Source organism: Tursiops truncatus, chromosome X (genome assembly GCF_011762595.2).
Source record: "Tursiops truncatus isolate mTurTru1 chromosome X, mTurTru1.mat.Y, whole genome shotgun sequence".
NCBI lineage: Eukaryota > Metazoa > Chordata > Mammalia > Artiodactyla > Delphinidae > Tursiops > Tursiops truncatus.
The window spans coordinates 83,433,650-83,455,472 of NC_047055.1; the positions used below are offsets into that span (position 1 = coordinate 83,433,650).

Consider the following 21,823-nt stretch of genomic DNA (forward strand, 5'->3'; position numbering starts at 1 on the left):
CAACAAGTATAATCTGATAAATTAATATAAAGAAATCCTATACAATAGTAAAAATATCCATTGCATATATCAACATACACAATCTCAAAGATAAGCAAAAATGTATGAGACCTGCCTGTTTAAAAATTGCAAAACAATACTACATACATGTGTACCAAGAACATGAAAAACCACATGTATGAAGAGTATGGAAGCCCATGCATAAGTATGACAGTACTGCATGATGTTCAGGATGAGCTATGGGGGACAAAAGGGGATGCAGTTGGGAAGAGGTACATTACCCAGAGGGCTTAAATTAAATGTTTTATTTCTTAAGCTGGGTGGTGCTGGGTACATAAGTATTTCTTATAATACTATAATACTTTATAACTTTTCTACACCTGAGGTATTTCAAAGTAAGTTTTTTGAGATGGACAATTTAATAGTTCCAAATGAATTTGAGGCAGGTATCAGGGAAGTCAATAACAGGCCTAATTCTACGTGAAGGCTAATTAATAGCTGCTTTCATGATATGATTAAACATGTCTCTTTTTGCCCCCTAATAATTCCCTCCACTGATGTGTGTGTTACAATTACTACTGGTTATCTCCTTATTAAAATAGTCCCCTTTTCTTATAATTAGGGTGACCATATAACTTATCATCCAAAGTTGGGCAAATTTTAAAATAAAAAGGGTGCTATTAATTATGCTGTGGGACTTCCCTGGTGGTCCAGTGGTTAGTACTCCATGCTTCCATTGCTGGGGGCGCGGGTTCAATCCCTGGTTAGGGAACTAAGATTCCTACATGCCACGTGGCACAGCCACCAAAAAAAAAAATTATGCTGGGCCACAAGTGCAAACAAACCCAGATAAACTGGGATGTATGGCTCTATACTTATGAAACATAATATGTCTTGGCTGGAGAAACAATTATTACCCAACATAAACATTTTTACTGAGCGCTTACCATGTACTGACAACACTGAGAAGTCACTGCTTTCCAAAAACTCACTGAAGGGAAGGGGTTAGGTGTTGGGAAAGTTCAGGGAGCAATGGATACACAAAGACTCGATAGGCAGGGGTAGTAGGATTAAACATTTTCTCAAATACAAGCAATGACCAGTTAGAAAACAACAGGAAATAGATTCCCTTCACAACAGTAACATAAAATACCTAGGAATAATCTTAAGAAGCAGTGTTTGGGATCCATGTGAAGAAGGATGCTGCAAAACTCGTGTGAGAAGCATAAAAAGAGGCAAATAAATGAACAGGCTTACTGTCTTCATTTGCAAGTATAGCTGGCCTTGAGACTTTGGAAAACAGACATGCTAAGCAAGGTGGAAGCTGAAATGAGCAGACCTGACAGAGAACGGCTTCAAGCCATGACTATTCAGTGTGCTATGGTCTACTGTAAAGAGAAAATGAAGCACCAAGAACCAGTTGGGGAAGGAATAGCTTTGTCAATGTTAAGTTTGGGAAACTTGCCTAAGTATTGGAAGGGGGAGAAATAGAAAGTTTGCTCTGCAATTCACACTAAATAAATTCCAAATGGAAGATTCAAGTGTGAAAAACGTGAACTTATTTTTGGGGGCAAATAACAAGTGATCTGGGATATGGAAAATCTAACACTAAAAACTACAAAAGACATTATAATGGAAAAGACTGATATATTTGACTACTAAAACATTGGCAACACCACGAGAAGAATTAAAAAGCAACGGCAATCTAGGAAAAAATACATCTCTAACAGGCAATGGGTTAATCCTTACTGTATATATATTTTTTTATTTACAAATCACTAAGAGACAAACTCCCCAACAGAAAAACATCCAAGGACATGAAAAGGCAATTCAGAAAAGAAGAAACACAAATGACAGATGGTCAACAAACACAATGAAAAGATGCTCAACATCACTATTATAGAAATGCAAATCAAAACTACAATGAGGTATCACCTAACACCGGTCAGAATGGCCATCATTAAAAAATCTACAGGAACTTCCCTTGGTGGCTCACTGGTTAAGAATCTGCCGGCCAATGCAGGGGACACGGGTTCGATCCCTGCTCTGGGAAGATCCCACATGCCGTGGAGCAATGAAGCCTGTGCGCCACAACTACTGAGCCTGCGCTCTAGAGCCCGTGAGCCACAACTACTGAGCCTGTGTGCCACAACTACTGAAGCCCGTGTGCCTAGAGCCCATACTCCACAAGAGAAGCCACCACAATGAGAAGCCTGCACACCACAACAAAGAGTAGCCCCCACTCACCGCAATAAGAGAAAGCCTGCACGCAGCAACGAAGACCCAACGCAGCCAAAAGTAAATAAATAAATAAATTTACTAAAATAAATAAATAAATAATAAAAAAAACCTACAAACAGAGACCTCCCTGGTGGTCCAGTGGTAAAGAATCTACCTTGTAATGCAGGGGATGAGGGTTCAATCCCTGTTCAGGGAACTAAGATCCCACATGCCTCGCGGCTACTAAGCCCACCCACCACAACTACTGAGCTCGTGAGCCTCGACTAGAGAGCCTGCGTGCCACAAACTACAGAGCCCATGCGCTCTGGAGCCTGCACGCCACAACTAGAGAAGAGAAAACCTGTACGTCGCAACTAGAGAGAAGCCCGCGCGCCACAACAAAAGATCCCACATGCCTCAACGAAGATCCTGTGTGCCGCAACTAAGATCTGATGCAGCCAAAAATAAACAAAAACATTTTGTTTAAATCTACAAACAATAAATGCTGGAGAGGGTGTGGAGAAAAGGGAACTTTCTTGCACTGTTGGTGGGAATGTAAATTGATACAGCTACTATAGAGAACAGTATGGAGGTTCCTTAAAAAACTAAAAATAGAACTACCATATAACCCAGCAATCCCACTACTGGGCATGTAGCCAGAGAAATCTATAATTCAAAAGGATACATGCACCCCAGTGTTCATTGCAGCACTATTTACAATAGCCAGGACAAGGAAGAAACCTAAATGTCCATCAACAGATGAACGGATAAAGAAGATGTGATACATGTATACAATGGAATATTACTCAGCCATAAAAAAGAACGAAATAACACCATTTGCAGCAACATGGATGGACCTAGAGGGTATTATGCTAAGTGAAATAAATCAGAGAGAAAGGCAAATATCGTGTGATTTCACTTATATATAGAATCTCAAAAACAAAACAGACAAGCAAAACAAAACAGAAACAGGGACTTCTCTGGTGGTCCAGCGGTTAAGACACCATGCTTCCACCGCAGGGGGCAAAGGTTCGATCCCTGGTCGGGGAACTAAGATCCTGCATGCCTCACAGCGTGGTCAAAAAATAGGAAAACAAAAAACAGAAACAGACTTACAGATAACAGAGAGCAAACTGGTGGTTGCCAGAGGGAAGGGGGGTGGGGGTGGGGGTGGGGGTGGGGGGGTGGGGGGGTTTGGGCGAAATAGGTGAAGGGGATTAAGAGACACAAACTTCAACCTAGAAAAATAAGTCACAGGAAACTAACATACAGCATAGGGAATATAGTCAGTAATACTGTAATAACTTTGTATAGTGACAGATGGTAACTAGACTTAACATGATGGTCATTTTGTAATGTATTTTAGTTCCTGACCAGGGATTGAACCTGGGCCCTCAGCAGTGAGAACTCAGGGTCCTAACCACTGGACCACCAGGGAATTCCCTATCTGTATTATTATTATTGTGGTGATGGTGGCGGCGCTGGTGGAGGCAGTAGCAGCATTTTTGCTGTCTTTTTCATGGTGAGCATGTATTTCCACAATTAAAAATAAACAGCCTCGTCAAGAATATACAATGGAGAAAAGACAGCCTCTTCAATAAGTGGTGCTGGGGTCTTCCCTGGTGGCGCAGTGGTTGAGAGTCCTCCTGCCAATGCAGGGGACACGGGTTCGTGCCCCGGACCGGGAAGATCCCACATGCCGCGGAGCGGCTGGACCCGTGAGCCATGGCCGCTGAGCCTGTGCGTCTGGAGCCTGTGCTCTGCAGCGGAAGAGGCCACAACAGTGAGAGGCCCGCATACCGCAAAAAAAAAAAAAAAAAAAGTGGTGCTGGGAAAACTGGACAGCTACATGTAAAAGAATGAAATCAGAACACTCCCTAACACCATACACAAAAATAAACTCCAAATGGATTAAAGGCCTAAATGTAAGGCCAGACACTATAAAACTCTTAGAGGAAAACATAGGCAGAAAGCTCTATGACATCAATCACAGCAAGATCCTTTTTGACCCACCGCCTAGAGAAATGGAAATAAAAACAAAAATAAACAAATGGGACCTAATGAAATTTAAAAGCTTTTGCACAGCAAAGGAAAACATAAACAAGACGAAAAGACAACCTTCAGAATGGGAGAAAATATTTGCAAACGAAGCAACTGACAAAGGATTAATCCCCAAAATTAACAAGCAGCTCATGCAGCTCAATATCAAAAAAAACCCAAAAAACCCAATCCAAAAATGGGCAGAAGACCTAAATAGACATTTCTCCAAAGAAGATATACACATTGCCAACAAACACATGAAAGAATGCTCAACATCATTAATCATTAGAGAAATACAAATAAAAATTACAATGAGGTATCACCTCACACCGGTCAGAACGGCCATCATCAAAAAATCTACAAACAATAAATGCTGGAGAGGGTGTGGAGAAAAGGGAACCCTCTTGCACTGTTGGTGGGAATGTAAATTGGTACAGCCACTATGGAGAACAGCATGGAGGTTCCTTAAAAAACTAAAAATAGAACTACCATATGACCCAGCAATCCCACTATTGGGCATATACTCAGAAAAAAACCATAATTCAAAAAGACACATGCACCCCAATGCTCACTGCAGCACTATGTACAATAGCCAGGTCATGGAAACAACCTAAGTGTCCATTGACAGATGAATGGATAAAGAAGATGTGGCACATATATACAATGAAATATTAGCCGTAAAAAGAAACGAAATTGAGTTATCTATAGTGAGGTGGATGGACTTAGAGACTGTCATACAGAGTGAAGTAAGTCAGAAAGAGAAAAACAAATACCGTACGCTCACACATATATATGGAATCTAAAATAAAAAAAAAATGGTTCTGACTAACCTAGGGGCAGGACAGGAATAAAGATGCAGACGTTGAGAATGGACTTGAGGATACGGGGAGAGGGAAGGGTAAGGTGGGACGAAGGGAGAGAGTGGCATGGACTTATATACACTACCAAATGTAAAATAGATAGCTAGTGGGAAGCAGCCACATAGCACAGGGAGATCAGCTCGGTACTTTCTGACCACCTAGAGGGGTGGGATAGGGAAGGTGGGACGGAGACGCAAGAGGGAAGAGATATGAGAATATATGTATATGTATAGCTGATTCACTTTGTTATAAAGCAGAAACGAACACACCATTGTAAAGCAATTATACTACAATAAAGATGTTAAAAATATATAAATAAATATAAATAAATAAACAAACAGCTTTGGGACTTCCCTGGTGGTCCAGTGGTAAAGAATCCGCCTTGCAATGCAAGGGATGCGGGTTCGATCCCTGGTCGGGGAACTAAGATCCCACATGCCACGGGGCAACTAAGCCCGCAGGCCACAACTACTGAGCTCACACACCTCAACTAGAGGCTGCGTGCCGCAAACTACAGAGCCCACGCACCCTGGAGCCTGCACAACACAGCTAGAGAGAGACAACCTGCATGTCACTAGAGAGAAGCCTGCACTCCACAATGAAGAGCCCTGTGCCCCAATGAAAGATCCCACATGCCTCAAAGAAAATCCCACATGCTGCAACTAAGACCCGATGCAGCCAAAAATAAATAAATTAAAGTAAATAATAAATAAAACTTAAAAAAAAAATAAACAGCCTAGGGAATTCCCTGGCGGTCCAGTGGTTAAGACTTGATGCTCTCACTGCAGGGGCCCAGGTTCGATCCCTGGTCAAGGAACTAAGATCCCGCAGCCTAACCTACAAGGACCTACTGTATAACACAAGGAACTCTGCTCAATATTCTGTAATAACCTAAATGGGAAAAATTTGAAAAATATATATATGCATGAATATGTATAACTGAATCACTTTGCTGTACACCTGAAACTAACACAACACTATTAATCAACTATACTCCAATACAGTATAAAATTAAAATTAAACAGCATACCACCTAGTGGGAGAGCAGCCTGAGGGCCTGGCCCCGTGGACTCGGCCAGAGCCGCAGCCCCAGGTAAGCGGGCATCAGGAAGGGAAGGAGGGAAGGAGGGAAGGAAGGAAAGAAGGGAGGGAGGGAGGAGGAGAGGAAGGAAGGAAGGATTAAAGCATCCCATCCATATGATATTACTTATATGTGGAATCTAAAATATGACACAAATGAACTTATCTATGAAACAGAAACAGGCTTACAGACATAGAGAACAGACTTGTGGTTGCCAAGGTGGGGGGATGGATTGGGAGTTTGGGATTAGCAGATGTAAACTATTATATATAGAATGGATAAACAAGGTCCTACTGTACAGCCTAGAGAACTATATTCAATATTCTGTGATAAACCATGATGGAAAAGAATATTAAAAAAAGAATATATATATAAAACTGAATCACTTTGCTGTACAGCAGAAATTAACACATTGTAAATCAACTATATTTCAATTAAAAAAAAAGAATGAGGGAGTTCCCTGATGGTCCAGTGGTTAGGACTCAGCACTTACACTGCCGTGGCCCCAAGTTTAATCCCTGGTCAGGGAACTAAGATCCTGCAAGCCACGCGGCATGGCCAAAAAAAAGAATGAAATTAGCTGTAGTTTTTATGTAGGTACCCTTTATCAGATTAAAGTAGCCCCCAAATTTCTAAGAGATTGTTTATTGCTTCTTTTTTATTTTATTTTATCAGAAATGGATGTTGGATTTTGTCAAATGCTTTACTGGCATCAATCAAGATGATCATATGGTTTTACTTTATTAGTTCATTAATATGGTGAATTACATTGATTGGTTTTCAAGTGCTAAGCTAACCTTGTATTCCTGGGATTAAAACCCACTTCGTCATTATGTATTATCTTTTTCATATATTGTGTTGGATTTGATTTGCTCGAATTTTCTTAAAAACTCATGTATCTGTGGGGGTTTTCTCAGCTTTATTGAGGTATAATTGACAAATAAAATTGTAATGTATTTAAAGTGTACAATATGATGATTTTATATCTATATACATTGTGAAAGGATCCCCACAACTGTCTACTCCTCTCTTTTTTTTTGAAGTAACATTGGTTTATAACATTATGTAATTTTCATGTGTACAACATTACAATTTGACTTCTGTATACCCTAGAGCATGCTCACCACCAAAAGTCTAGGTTCTATCCATCACCATACAATTGACCCCCATTACCCATTTCTCCCTCTCCCCACACCTGTTCCCCTCTGCTAACCACCAATCTGTTCTCTGTATCTATGAGTTTGTTCTTGTTTTGCTTGTTCATTTATTTTGTTTTTCTAAAATATTCCACATATGCGTGAAATCATATAGTATATGTCTTTCTCTGTCTGACTTATTTCACTTAGCATAATACCCTCATCCATGTTGTCACAAATGGCAAGATTTCATTCTTTTTTAAGGCTGAGTAGTATTCCATTGTAAATATATATACCACATCTTTTTTTATCCATTCATTTGTGTATCTATGTTTATGAGGGATATTGATCTGTAGTTTTCTTTGATTTTTTTATTTTTAGAGCAATTTTAGATTCATAGCAAAATTGAGAGGAAGGTACAGAGATTTCCCATATACCCCCTGCCCCCACACATGCATAGCCTCCCCCATTAACAACATCCTGCACCAGAGGGGTACATTTGTTACCATTGATGAACCTACATTAGCACATCATAATCACTCAAAGTCCATAGCTTACATTAGAGTTCACTCTTCGTGCTGTGTACACTCTGTGGGTTTGGTCAAATATGTAATGACATGTATCCATTACAGTATCATACAAAGTATTTTCACTTCTCTAAAAATCCTCTGTGCTCTGCCTCTTTATCCCTCACTCCTTCCCCCTAGCCCCTGGCAACCACTGATCTTTTTACTGTCTCCATAGTTTTGCCTTTTCCAGAATGTCATATAGTTGGAATCATAGCTTTTCAGATCAGCTTCTTTAACTTAGTAATACACATTTAAAGCTCCTCCATATCTTTTCATGGCTTGATAGCTCATTTCTATTTAGCACTGAACAGTATTTCGTTGTCTGGATGTACCACAGTTTATAAATCTATTCACCCACTGAAGGACATCTTGGTTGCTTCCAAGTTTTGGTAATTTCCACGTGCAGTTTTTTGTATGGACATAAGTTTTCAATCCCTTTGGGTAAATACCAAGGAGTGTGATTGCCAGATGATGTGGTAAGAGTATCTTTAGCTTTGTAAGAAACTACCAAACTGTCTTCCAAAGTTGTTGTACCATTTTCCATTCCCACCAGCAATGAATGAGAGTTCCTGTTGCTCCGCATCTTAGCCAGCATTTGGTGTTGTCAGCATTCTGGATTTAGGCCATTCTGATAGATGGTAGTGGCATCCCATTACTGTTTTCATTTGCATTTCCCTAATGACATAGGATGTGGATCATCTTTTCATATACTTATTTGCCATTTGTATGTCTTCTATGGTGAGGTGTCTGTTAAGGTTTTGGCTCATTTTTTAATTGGGTTGTTCATTTTCTTACTGTTGAGTTTTAAGAATTCTTTGTGTATTTAGGATAATAGTCCTTTACCAGATATCTCTTTTTCAAATATTTTCTCCCAGTTTGCAACTGGTTTTTTCATTCTCCTGACAGTGTCTTTCACAGAGCAGAAATTTTTAATTTTAATGAAGTCCAGCTTGTCAATTCTTTCTTACATGGATCATGCATTTGTTGTTTTATCTAAAAAGTCATTGCCAAACCCAAAGTCATCTAGATTTTTCTCCTATGGTATCTTCTAGGAGTTCTATAGTTTTGCATTTTACATTTGGGTCTGAGTTAATTTTTGTGAACGGTGTAAGTTCTGTGTCTAGATTACTTTTTTGGCATGTGAATGTCCAGTTGTTTCAGCACAATTTATTTTATTGTGATAAGAACTCTTTAACATGAGATCTACCCCATTAACAATTTTTTAAGTGTAAAAATTATTATTGCTGACTATATAGGTACAATGTTGCACAGTAGCTCTCTAAAGATTATTCATCTTGTTTGACTGCAACTTTACGCCCATTGATTAGTAACTCTCCATTGCCCCCTCACCCCAGCCCTTGACAACCACCATTCCATTCCTTGATTCTATGAATTTGACTACTTAAGATACCTCATATGAGTAGATTCATGCAGTATTTGTCTTACTGTGACTGGCTTATTTCATTTAGCATAATGTCCTCAGAGTTCATCCATGTTGTTGCATATTGCAGTTTTCTTCTTTTTAAAGCCTCAATAGTATTCCATTGTATGTAAAATATTTCTATTTATTTAGGCTGCACCAGGTCTTAGTTGCGGCACGCCAGGATCTTCACTGCGGCATGTGGGATCTTGGTTGAGGCATGCGAACTCTTAGTTGCGGCATGCATGCAGGATCTAGTTCCCTGACCAGGGATCAATCCCAGGCCCCCTGCATTGGGAGCTTGGAGTCTTACCCACTGGACCACAAGGGAAGTCCCTCTATTGTATGTATATACCATGTTTTCTTTATCCATTCACCTGTCAGTGGACATTTAGGCTTTTCACACATCTTGGCTATTATGAATAGTGCTACAATGAACATAGGAGTGCTTATATCTCTTTGAGATACTGATTTCAATTCTTTCAGATAAATAACCAGAAGTGGGATTCTTGGATCCTATGATAGTTCTATTTTTAATTTTTGAGAACCTGCCATACCATTTTTCCATAGTAGTTGTACCATTTTGCATTTCCACCAACAGTGTGCAAGGGTTCTAATTCCTCCCTATTCTCACCAACACTTGTTGTCTTTTGTCATTGTTGTTGCTGTTGTTTTTGATAATTACCATCCTGACAGGTGTCAACAGCCTGTTGAAAAGACTATCTTTGCTCCTTTGTCAAAGATCAGTTGACTACATTTATGTGGGTCTATTTCTGGTCTCTCTCCTCTGTTCTATTGATCTGTTTGTCTATTCTTTTGCCAATACCACACTGTCTTAATTACTGTAGCTTTATAGTAAGCCTTGAAATCGGGTAGCATCAGTCCTCCAATTCTGTTCTTTACCTTCAGTATTGACTTGGCTATTCTAGATCTTTTGCCTCTCCATTATACATTTTAGAATCAGTTTGTTGATATCCATAAAATAACTTGCTGGGATTTCTTTTGTCTGGTTTTGATATAAGATCAGGGTGATACTGAACTCATAGAATATGTTGGGAAGTATGCCTTCCTTGTGGTAGGCAGAATTCTAAGACAGCCCCTAAGATTTCCAGCCCCTGGTGTACACATACTTTCTCCCGGTTATTTAATTAAACATGAATCTAGTTACTGCTGTGAAGGGATTTTGCAGATGTAATAAAGGTCCAAAATCAGAAGGACAAAAAGTATTTGACACACTGTTGATGTCCCAAAGACAGAGGGGGGCCACATGGCAAAGAATGTGGGCGGCCTCTAGGAGATAAAAGCAGCCCCAGATGATGGTCAGCAAGGAAGTGAGATCCTTAGTCCTACAAGTGCAAGGAACTGGATTTTGCCAACAACACGAATGAGCTTGGGAGCATATTTTTCACCAGAGCCTCCAGACAAGATCTTGGCTTGGCCAACACTTTGATTTCAGCCTTGTTATACTGAGCAGAGTCATGTTATACTGGACTTTTAAAGAATTTTTATTTTATATTGGACAGTGTTGTGTTATACTGGACTTCTGACCTACAGAAACTGAGATAATAAATGGATATTGATTTAAGCCACTAAGTTTGTAGTCATTTATTATGCAGCAATAGAAAATTAATACATGACTCTTCTATCCCCTGGAAGAGTTTGTGTACAACTGCTATTATTTCTTCTTTAACTGTTTGGTCAAATTCACCAGTGAAGCCATCAGGGCATGGGGTTTTCTTTGTAGGAAAGTTTTAAACTATGAAATAAATTTCTTTGAAGACATATGGCTAGGGACTTCCCTGGTGGCACAGTGGTTAAGGATCCACCTACCAATGCAGGGAACACGGGTTCGAGCCCTGGTTCAGAAAGATCCCACATGCCGCGGAGCAATTAAGCCCATGTGCCACAACTACTGAGCCTGCGCTCTAGAACCCGCGAGCCACAACTACTGAGCCCATGTGCCACAACTACTGAAGCTCATGTGCCCAGAGCCTGTGCTCCGCCACAAGAGAAGGCACCACAATGAGAAGTCTGCGCACCGCAATGAAGAGAAGCCCCCACTCGCCACAACTAGAGAAAGCCCACGCACCACAACGAAGACCCAATGCAGCCAAAAATAAATTAAAAAAAAAAAAGACGTAGCTATTCAGATTGTCTTTTTCTGGAGTGAGCTCAATAGCTTGTGTCTTTTAAGGAATGTCTCTATTTTATCTAAATTGTCAAATTTATGAGCATAAAGCTCTTCATGACATTCCTTCAACATAAATCGTACCAATGTTTTCTTAGGTCAGTCTCCCAAGGCAATAGAAATAAAAACAAAAATAAACAAATGGGACCTAATCAAACTTACAAGATTTTGCACAGCAAAAGAAACCATAAACAAACCAAAAAGACAACCTTCAGAATGGGAGAAAACATTTGCAAATGATGAGACCAACAAGGGCTTAATTTGCAAACTATACAAACAGTTCATACAACTCTACAACAAAAAAACAAACAACCCGATCGAAAAATGGGCAGAAGACCTAAATAGGCATTTCTCCAAAGAAGACATACAGATTGCCAATAGGCACATGAAAAGATGCTCAACATCGCTAATTATTAGAGAAATGTAAATCAAAACTACAATGAGGTATCACCTCACACCAGTCAGAATGGCCATCATTAAAAAGTCTACAAAGAACAAATGCTGGAGAGGGTGTGGAGGAAAGAGAGCCCTCTTACACTGTTGGTAGGAATGTAAATTGGTGCAGCCACTACGGAAAATTGTATGGAGGTTCCTCAAAAAACTAAAAATAGGGGCTTCCCTTGTGGCGCAGTGGTTGAGAGTCCGCCTGCCGATGCAGGGGACACGGGTTCGTGCCCCGGTCCAGGAAGATCCCACATGCCGCGGAGTGGCTGGGCCCGTGAGCCATGGCCGCTGAGCCTGCGCATCCGGAGCCTGTGCTCCACAACGGAAGAGGGCACAGCAGTGAGAGGCCCGTGTACTGCAAAAAAAAACAAAAACAAAAACTAAAACTAAAAATAGAGTTGCCATATGATCCAGCAATCCCACTCTTGGGCATATACCCAGACAAAACTATAATTCAAATGGATACATGCACCGCTATGTTCACAGCAGCACTATTTACAATAGCCAAGACATGAAAACAACTTAAATGTCCACTGACAGATGAATGGATAAAGAAGATGTGGTACATATATACAATGGACTATTACTCAGCCATCAAAAAGAATGAAATAATGCCATTTGTATCAACATGGATGGACCTAGAGATTATCATACTAAGCGAAGTGAGTCAGAAAAAGAAAGACAAATACCATAGGATATCACTTATATGTGGAATTTAAAATATGACACAAATCAACATATCTTTAAAACAAAAACAGACTCACAGATATAGAGAACACACTTGTGGTTGCCAGGGCAGGGGGGTGGTAGGGGAGGGAAAGAATGGGAGTTTGGGATTAGCAGAGGCAAACTATTATATATAGGATGGATAAACAACAAGGTCATTCTGTATAGCACAGGGGAACTATATTCAATATTCTGTGACAAACCATAATGGAAAAGAATACATATATATATACATATATATATATATATATAACTGAGTCACTTTGCTGTACACAACAAATTAACACAACATTGTAAATCAACTATACTTTAATAAAATTTAAAAAATAAATAATATCCTTTTATTATTATCTTCATTTCTGTAGGATCTGTAGTGTTGTCCAAAATCTCACTCCTAATATTAGGCATTTGGGTCTTCTCTCTTTTTTTCCTCATCAATCTGGCTAGAGGTTTATCAGTTTTATTGATCTTCCCAAAAAGCCAACTATTGGTTTCTTTGCTTTTCTCTATTTTTTTTTGTTTTCTACTTCAGTGATTTCTGCTCTTATTTTCTTTCTTCTGCTTACTTTAGGTTTGATTTCCTCTTTTTTTTTTTTTTTTTTTTTTTTTTTTTTTTTTGCGGTACGTGGGCCTCTCACTGCTGTGGCCTCTCCCGTTGCGGAGCACAGGCTCCGGACGCGCAGGCCCAGCGGCCATGGCTCACGGGCCCAGCCACTCCGCGGCATGCGGGATATTCCCGGACCGGGGCACGAACCCGTGTCCCCTGCATCGGCAGGCGGACTCTCAACCAGTGTGCCACCAGGGAAGCCCTGATTTCCTCTTTTTATCATAATTTCTTAAGGTAGAAGCTGAGGTCATTGGTTTGAGACTACTCTTCTAATAATAAGCATATAATTTTCTTTCTAAGCACTGCTTTTGCTGCATTCCATATATTTTGATACATTATATTTTCACTTTAATTTCATTCAAAATACTTTCTAATTTTTCTTAGGATTTCTTGTTTAACCCATGGTGTGCTGGTTATCAATTTATTGCCTCTCAACTTCAAATTCACCCTTTCTGCCTCTTCTGTGATAATGAAGCAATTTTAACTGTTTTTCCTTTGACAGCTGGCACTGAAACTTTCTCAGTAGAGGGTGCTAGAGAGATATTGCAAGAGGAAAAGGGGTTTTCTTCCTGACTCCTGCATGTTCGCTTGACAGGCTCCTTCTGCATGGCTTTTTCTAGAATCAGTCTCCTGCAGTGCTCACAACTCTTCCAGTGCCTGATTTCTACCATGCATGGTGGTCAGTAGTACCCAGTGATCAGCAGCTTTCCTCTCCCTCCAGAACTCACCCTCAGGCAGTTTGGTAGCAAGAAGAATGCTTCTGGATCTTGATGCACTCACAGCTTCCTCAGGGCCTGGCTCTTGCGGTGCACAGAGGCCAGCAGCACTCAGTGAACAGCTTTCTCCTGCCTCCCAGCAGGCAGATTTCTGGAAAGTTCCACCAATGCAGCACCACAATGACTTCTCTGCCCTGCAGTGAACTACAGTCATGCCTCTCCAACAAGATCTGGATCTCAGCCCCAGGGGCATTCTATGCCAGCCTAGGGATAGTGACTAATTCCTTTGCCACACTGCATGGCTTATTGGATCTTAGTTCCCCGACCAGGGATCGAACCCGGCCCTCGGCAGTGAAAGTGCCGAGTCCTAACCACTGGACCACCAGGGAATTCCCTTGTGACTACTTCTTATATCTGCTATTTCTATATTCTTTCGAATTCTCTTCACATCTCACTAACCAATCCCTCATTATTCCAATCCCCTGTTATAGGTAATTCCTTATATTAACTTTCCCTGTTCAAATTACTGTGTTACTCCTCTCTCCAGATAGGACTCAGACTGATACAGAATTGTTACCAGGAGTGGTGCCAGGAAAGAGATCTGCAAAGATGGGACTTTGAGATTGGTTTGTTCACACCTCTGGCTTATGCACGGTGCTGAACTCCTTGCCAATGAGAGATGGATGCTAGTAATCCATGGCATGCCGTTGCATCACAATTAATCAACCTATGGTTGATTGTGATGAAGTGCCAACTGAAGCACATTCCCTGGAAGCTGAAATGGCTGCTGCACTTGACTATTATGGCCATGATCATGACTATGAAGACCGTGATGGGGGATAGATTATTTTGAATGCACTTGAGCGCTTACAAAGAGAAAAATAACAAGCTTGGGTCTGTTAATTTCTCAGCTCAAGTCACAGCCTAAGAACCAGAGAACTTTCATGATGCCTAGCAGCAGGGCTAATATTGCTGAACATCAGACACAACATTTAATTGTATAAGTTGTTGAATTACAACGACAGTTGAATTCACAGTCTTGACAATTTTCCATGTGAAAGTTATGGTATTGACTGTTAAAGAATGGGATCCTGAAACTTGGAATGGGGACATCTGTTTGGTCCCAAATGAAACTCACAGTCTTGAACTACCAAGTCACTCTGAGCCTTCCTTACTAATGGAAGTAGCTTGCCCTTCAGTGTCCGAAACTAACCTTTCTCTCCTTGAAAATGCTGTGATAAACTCACCTGGTCCAGGTGCCTTGAAAAGGGATACTCATTCTCCTCAAGACCCACCACAACCACCCCTACTGCTGATAGACACATGACTGAGGTCAAATCTCAGCATGGTCCAGGGGAACAAGTGCACACTATGACCAAGTTGGAAAGTGCTTATACACCAAAATAATCACAAGACTTTGCTAATATATATTGGCAGAAATCTGGGGAATATATGCAGAAGAGGACTCTAAGGGTGTTAGATGAAGGAGGGCAGAATATAACTCTAGATTAGGCAGAATTCATTGATATAGGTACACTTACTAGAGATTCTGGATTTAATGTGTCAGCACATGCTCTAAGGGTTTACTTGGTTGGCTAACTGAAACTGAGACTCAATTGTGGCCTACAGTTAATGAGGTTGAGATGCCAGAGGTGTCCTGGCATGATATGGAGGAGGGAATCCAAAGGCTTTGGGTAATGGGAGTGTTGGACAGAACTTATCATGTATGACTTGAATGCAATCCCCAACTATGTTCCATGACAAGGCTCAGAAGACATTACTTTCACCGAGACATTGAGAAAGCATTAGTGAGAAGCACACATGCAAACTTGGAAAGCTCTGTGGTTGCTCTCTTCTGTAGGTCAGGAATGACGTAGGGGAAGAATGACCCTGAAGACAATCCAGAGATCATCAGGGCTGCCCTTCTGATCACAGGCCCAGAGTGCAAGGGCCCTGGGGGCAGAGTAATTTCAAAGTAGGAGCCGCTGGCACACTGCCCGGCACCGCCTCATGTGGTGGTGGGTTCTGCTACTGCACTCGGCACTGGGCTCCCCAACTGCCCCAGGTGCAGCTCCGGCGGCCTGGGGTGGTATGGGCTACATCCAGAAGAACCAAGGGGACATGGTGCCTCCACCTTGATTTCAAAGGACTGGGCCTCCTGGCAGAGCTGCAGGCTCAGGACTCCAGATGCAAGAGCCATGGGGCCGTGGCACAGAACAACCTGGGAGCTGGCTGTCTGAAGCCTTGCGGGCCCAGCCCTTGCCCAGCAAAGCCACACCATTGTGCTTCACCCCAGTGTATCTGGAAGGTGGGCCACCACCCCAGTGGGCCTGGAGAGCAGAGCACCTGGCCAAAGAAGACTTGCTCAGGCCCTTGTCACTCCTTTCTTCTCTCCTATTTCTCCATTTTGGAATAGGAATGTCTACCTTATGCCTGTCCTAACACTGTATTTTGGAAGCACATAACTTGTTGGGTTCACAGCTGGAGGGCAATTTTCCTCAGGATGAATTGTACTTTGAGTCTCACCCATATCTGATTTAGATGATATTTAGATGAGACTTTGGAATTTAGACTTTAGAGTTGATGCTGGAATGAATTAAGACTTTTCAGGTTGTTGGGATGGAATGAATGTATTTTGCATGTGAGAAGGACATTAATTTTGGGGGGTCAGGGGCAGAATGCTATATACTGAATATGTTCCCCCCCCCCCGCCGTGTTCATATGCTGAAACCTAATCCCCAATGTGATAGTATTTGGAGATGGGGGCCTTTGAAAGGTGATTAGGTCATGAAAGTGGAGCCCTCATGAATGGGATTAGTGCCCTTATAAAAGAGGCTCCAGAGAGATCTCTAGCCCTTTTCACCATGTGAGGACACAGGAAGAAGACAGCCATCTATGAATGAGGAAGCAGGCCCTCACTGAATCTGCCAGTGCTTTGATCTTGGACTTCCCAGCCTCCAAAACTGTGAGAAGTAAATTTCTGTTGTTAATAAGCCACCAGTCTATGATATTCTGTTATAGCAGCCAGAACAGGCTAAGATAGGTTTCCTGGCTTCAATGGTGATGATGGAAACCCAGAGAAGCTGAGGCCAAGTAGCAGCACTTAACTGCCAAAGACAAAGTGGGCACATCTGTAAAGGGCAGCATGGATGTACAGGCAAATTGATCATGATGTCCCTAGGAATAAAATAGATAGATAAAATAATAAAATAAAATAGATAAAATAAATAGCCTACTAGATTATCACTCAATATATATGATAGGAAAAGTTCTAGATCTAGTGGCTAAAAATCTGACTCAAGTCACCACAGTGGAGAGTCAGCTTCTCACTGTTTTCAGAAGTCAGTTCACTGACCCAGAGCCCCTTGATTGAAGGAGATGCCAGGTCCACTCGAGGAAGGAGCCTGTACCATTGCTGTAAGAACATACTGTAAATCTTCCTCCAAGCCTTCCCCAGAGGGACCTGTGGCCATTTAATAGAGTGAGTGAGCATTGGGGAAAAGGAAATACCCAGACCTTATGAGGATTACTAAATAGTGGCTCTGATTTGACACTAATTTCTGGGGACCTTAAATGCTACTGTGGCCCAACAGTGAAAGTGGGGGGCTTTACGATGGTCAGGTGATTGAGTCTTAGCTCAGATCTGATTCCCATTGAGCCCAGTTGGTCCATTAACCCACCTTGTAGTTGTTTCTCCAATTTCTGAATTTATCCCTGGAATAAACATACTTAGAAACTGGCATAATCCCCACATCAGCTTGCTGATAATAATGAGAGCCATTATGGTAAGAAGAGCTAAATGGAAGTGAATTTCCACTCCCTTCAAAGTTAGTAAACCAGAAGTGGTAACGCATCCCTAGGGGAATGCAGAGATTAATGGCCCTGTAGAAGAAGTTAAAGAAGTAGATGTGCTGACACCTCCCACATCTCCATTTAACTCACCAGTTTGGCCTGTGTAGAAGTCAGATGAATCTTGCATAATGACCATAGACTATGATAAATTTAATCAGATGGTGACTCCAATTGTAGCTGCTGTTCCAGCTATAGTATATTTACTGAAACAAATCAACATAACCCCTGGAACTCGGTATGCAGGTATTGGCCTGGCTAATGACTCTTCCTCCATACCAATTTTCAAGGACTTCCAGAAACCATTTGCTTTTACCTGATAAGAACAACAGTATAACTTCAAGGTGTTGCCTCAGGGCTATGTCAAATCTCTCGATCTCTGCCATAATACAGTCTGCAGAGATCTCCATAACATTGACACTCAACAAAACATCACACTGGGCTACTACATTGATGACATGTTGATTGGATCTGGTGAGCAGGAAGTAACAAATACTTTAGATGCCTTAGTAAGAATGAAAGTGTTGGTTAACTTTAAGGGTCAATATGGCTGGGCCAGTGCCCAGATATTTGGTCCAACGTTATTGTGGATGTTTCTGTGAAGGTGATTTTTTTGGATGAGATTAACATTTAAATTGGTGGGGAGTTCCCTGGTTGTCCAGTGGTTAGGACTCCATGCTTCCACTACAGGGGGCACGGGTTCTATCCCTGGTGGGGGAGCTAAGATCCCGCATGCTGCGTGGCGTGGCCAAAAAAAAAAAAAATTGGTTGACTCTTAATAGAGCATATCATCCTCCACAATGTGGGTGGGCCTCATCCAATCAGCTGAAGAACTAACCTTCCTGAGCTAGAAGGAATTCTGCCAGCAGATGGCCCTCATACTTGAACTTCAACATTGGCTTTTCCCTGGGTCTCCAGCCTGACAGCCCACCCTGCAGATTTTAGACTTGGTAGCCTCCATAATCATATGAGTCAATTCCTCAAGATAAAGCTCTCTCTAATATATACACATCCTTTTTGTTCTGTTTTCCTGGAGAAGCCTGATGAATACAGTTGTATATAAACCCTGCAAAAATTCAGGGGCCTGCTGCCTCAATGAAGTCTCTAGGAATAAATGGTCTAGAGCATGTTGAAAATTCCCTCCAAGGGGAAAGACAAGCTGCCACACTTCACACCTTCTACCACAAAGAGGTATAATTCTTGTGCTATAGTCTGAATGTTTGTGTCCCCCCCAAAATTCGTATGTTGAAATCCTAATTCCCAGTGTGACAGTATTAGGAGGTGCTTTGGAATGTACTTAGGTCATGAGGATGGAGCCCTCATGAATGGGACTTACGTGCTCTTACGTAAGTGCTCTTACGAAAAAAACCCCACAGAGCTCCCTCACTCCTTCTACCATGTGAGGTTACAGTGAGAAGATGGCTGTCAATGACGAAGCGGGCTGTTACCAGACACTGAATCTGCCAGCGCCGTGATCTTGGACTTCTGGCCTCCAGAACTGTGAGAAATAAGTGTTTGTTCTTTTTTTATATAAATTTATTTATTTTATTTATTTTACTTTTGGCTGCATTGGGTCTTCGTTGCTGTGCACGGGCTTTCTTAGTTGCAGAGAGCGGGGGCTACTCTTCGTTGCTGTGCGTGGGCTCCTCTTTGTGGTGGCTTCTCTTGTTGCAGAGCACAGGCTCTAGGCATGCAGGCTTCAGTAGCTGTGGCATGTGGGCTCAGTAGTTGTGGCTCGTGGGCTCTAGAGCGCAGGCTCAGTAGTTGTGGCACACGGGCTTAGTTGCTCCACGGCATGTGGGATCTTCCTGGACCAGGGCTTGAACCCGTGTCCCCTGCATTGGCAGGTGGATTCTTAACCACTGTGCCACCAGGGAAGCCCCTAAGTGTTTGTTCTTTATAAGCCACCCAATCTGTGGTATTTTGTTATAGCAGCCTGAACGGACTAAGATACTTTTGCAGGCTTCTTTGGATTTTGGAAAGAACATTTGAGTGTGTTACTTTGAACCTATCTACAGAGTTGCCCACAAGCTTTCCAGTTTTGAATGGGGCCAGAACAAGCTAAAGCTCTGCAGTTCAGGCTGCAGGACAAGCTGCTCTTCACGTTGGACCTTATGATCCAGCAGATCCAATGATACTCGAAGTGTCTATGACAAAGTAGAATGCCGTATGACATTTCTGGTAAGCACTAATGAAAGAATCACAGTGTTGGCCTCCAGGATTTTAGAGCAATTTGAGCCCTCTTTTGCAGATAACTATTCTCCTTTTAAGAAACAGCTGCTGGCTTAGTACTGGACCTTGGCAGAGACTGAACACCTAACCATGAGATAGCAGGTAACCATACAGCCTAAGATCCCCACGTAGGTGTCTTGTGTGATCCACACAGCCATAGGGCCATAAATAAGCCATGTGTAGCAGCAATCTAATATCAAATGAAAATGGTATAGAAGAGACTAAGTTGGGCAGGTCCAGAAGGTCCAAGTAAGTTGCCTGAGCAAGTGGCTCAGACTCTTGACACCAACTCCTATTGTATTGCCTCCTCTCCTTCAGTTGATGTCTATGATGTTATGGGGCATTCCTTATGACCAGTTAACTGAGGATGAAGAGACTCAAGCCTGACTTACATACGCATCTGCATGATATGTTGGTACCATCTGAAAATGGACAGATGCACATCACAGCTCTACTCAGGGGTGACCCTGAATGACCATAGTGAAGGAAAATCCTCTCCAGTGAGCAGAACACAGAGCAGTATATTCATTGTCCACTGTGTCTAGAGTGAGAGATGGCCAAAAGTATAGATCTGTGCTGATGTGTGGTCAGGGATTTGGAAGGAACAGGACTGGAATATTAGTGACAAGGAAGTCTAGTGAGGAGAGAGGTGAACAGACCTCTGAATGGACACAGACAGTGGAGATATTTGTGTCCCATGCGAATGCCCACCAAAAGGCATACATGCAGAGGAGACTCTTAATAATTGGGTGGATAAAATGATGTGCTCTCTGCCTATCAATTAGCCATTTTCACCATCCTCTCCAGTGTTTGGTAAAAGAAACAATGGGCCCATGTGTATTAGTCTGCTCAGGCGACCATAACAGAAGTACCATAGATGGGGTGGCTTAAACACCAGAAACATATTTCTCACACTTCTGGAGGCTGGGAAGTTCCACCATCTGGGTGCAGGCCAACTTGGTTTGTGGTGAGATCCCTCTTCCTGACTTACAGGTAACCATCTCCTTGCTGTGTCTTCACATAGTGGACAGAAAGGGCTCTCTCATGTCTCTTCTTATAAAGACACTAATCTCAAAGTCTTCAAAGCCATTCCACCTCTCAGTTAGGCTAGCTGCTTCTAGATGATGTTGTATGTGGTAAGACCAGTTAATTCCATAGGCATGAACACTTTGCTACACGTCCTTTGCTGTGAACTGAGTTTCTGGATTAGCTTTGAAGACTCAGTTATGATGCTAGTTGGGAAACAACACCCTAAAAGGATGGGATTCTGTTTTATAGGATGCAGTATATACTTTGAATCAGAGACCATTATATGGTGCTGTCTCCCCCCATAGCCAGTATAAATGGGTCCTGAAATCAAGGGGTAGAATTAGGAGTGGTCCCTCTAAGTAGTACATCTTATAACTCACTCACAGAATTTTTGTTTCCCATCTTGGCAACTTTGATCTCTGCTAGTTTGTATATCGAAGTCCCTCTGATTTTTTTTAAAACATTTTTATTGGCGTATAATTGCTTTACAATGGTGTGTTAGTTTCTGCTTTATGACAAAGTAAATTAGTTATACATATACATATATCCCCATATCTCTTCCCTCTTGCGTCTCCCTCCCTCCCACCCTCCCTATCCCACCCTTCTAGCTGGTCACAAAGCACCGAGCTGATCTCCCTGTGCTATGCGACTGCTTCCCACTAGCTATCTATTTTACATTTGGTAGTGTATATATGTCCATATATAC

General features: G+C 41.8%; 2 non-coding genes across 2 annotated transcripts; one reads left to right on the plus strand and one right to left on the minus strand.

Annotated features, from left to right (window-relative positions):
* Positions 1–6,658: 6,658 nt before the first annotated feature.
* Positions 6,659–6,731, plus strand: TRNAV-UAC (transfer RNA valine (anticodon UAC)). Its single transcript has one exon. It is a non-coding gene; the product is annotated as a tRNA-Val (tRNA).
* A 7,593-nt stretch (positions 6,732–14,324) lies between these two features.
* TRNAE-UUC (transfer RNA glutamic acid (anticodon UUC)) lies at positions 14,325–14,396 on the minus strand. The gene has a single exon. It is a non-coding gene; the product is annotated as a tRNA-Glu (tRNA).
* Between the last annotated feature and the right edge of the window lie 7,427 nt (positions 14,397–21,823).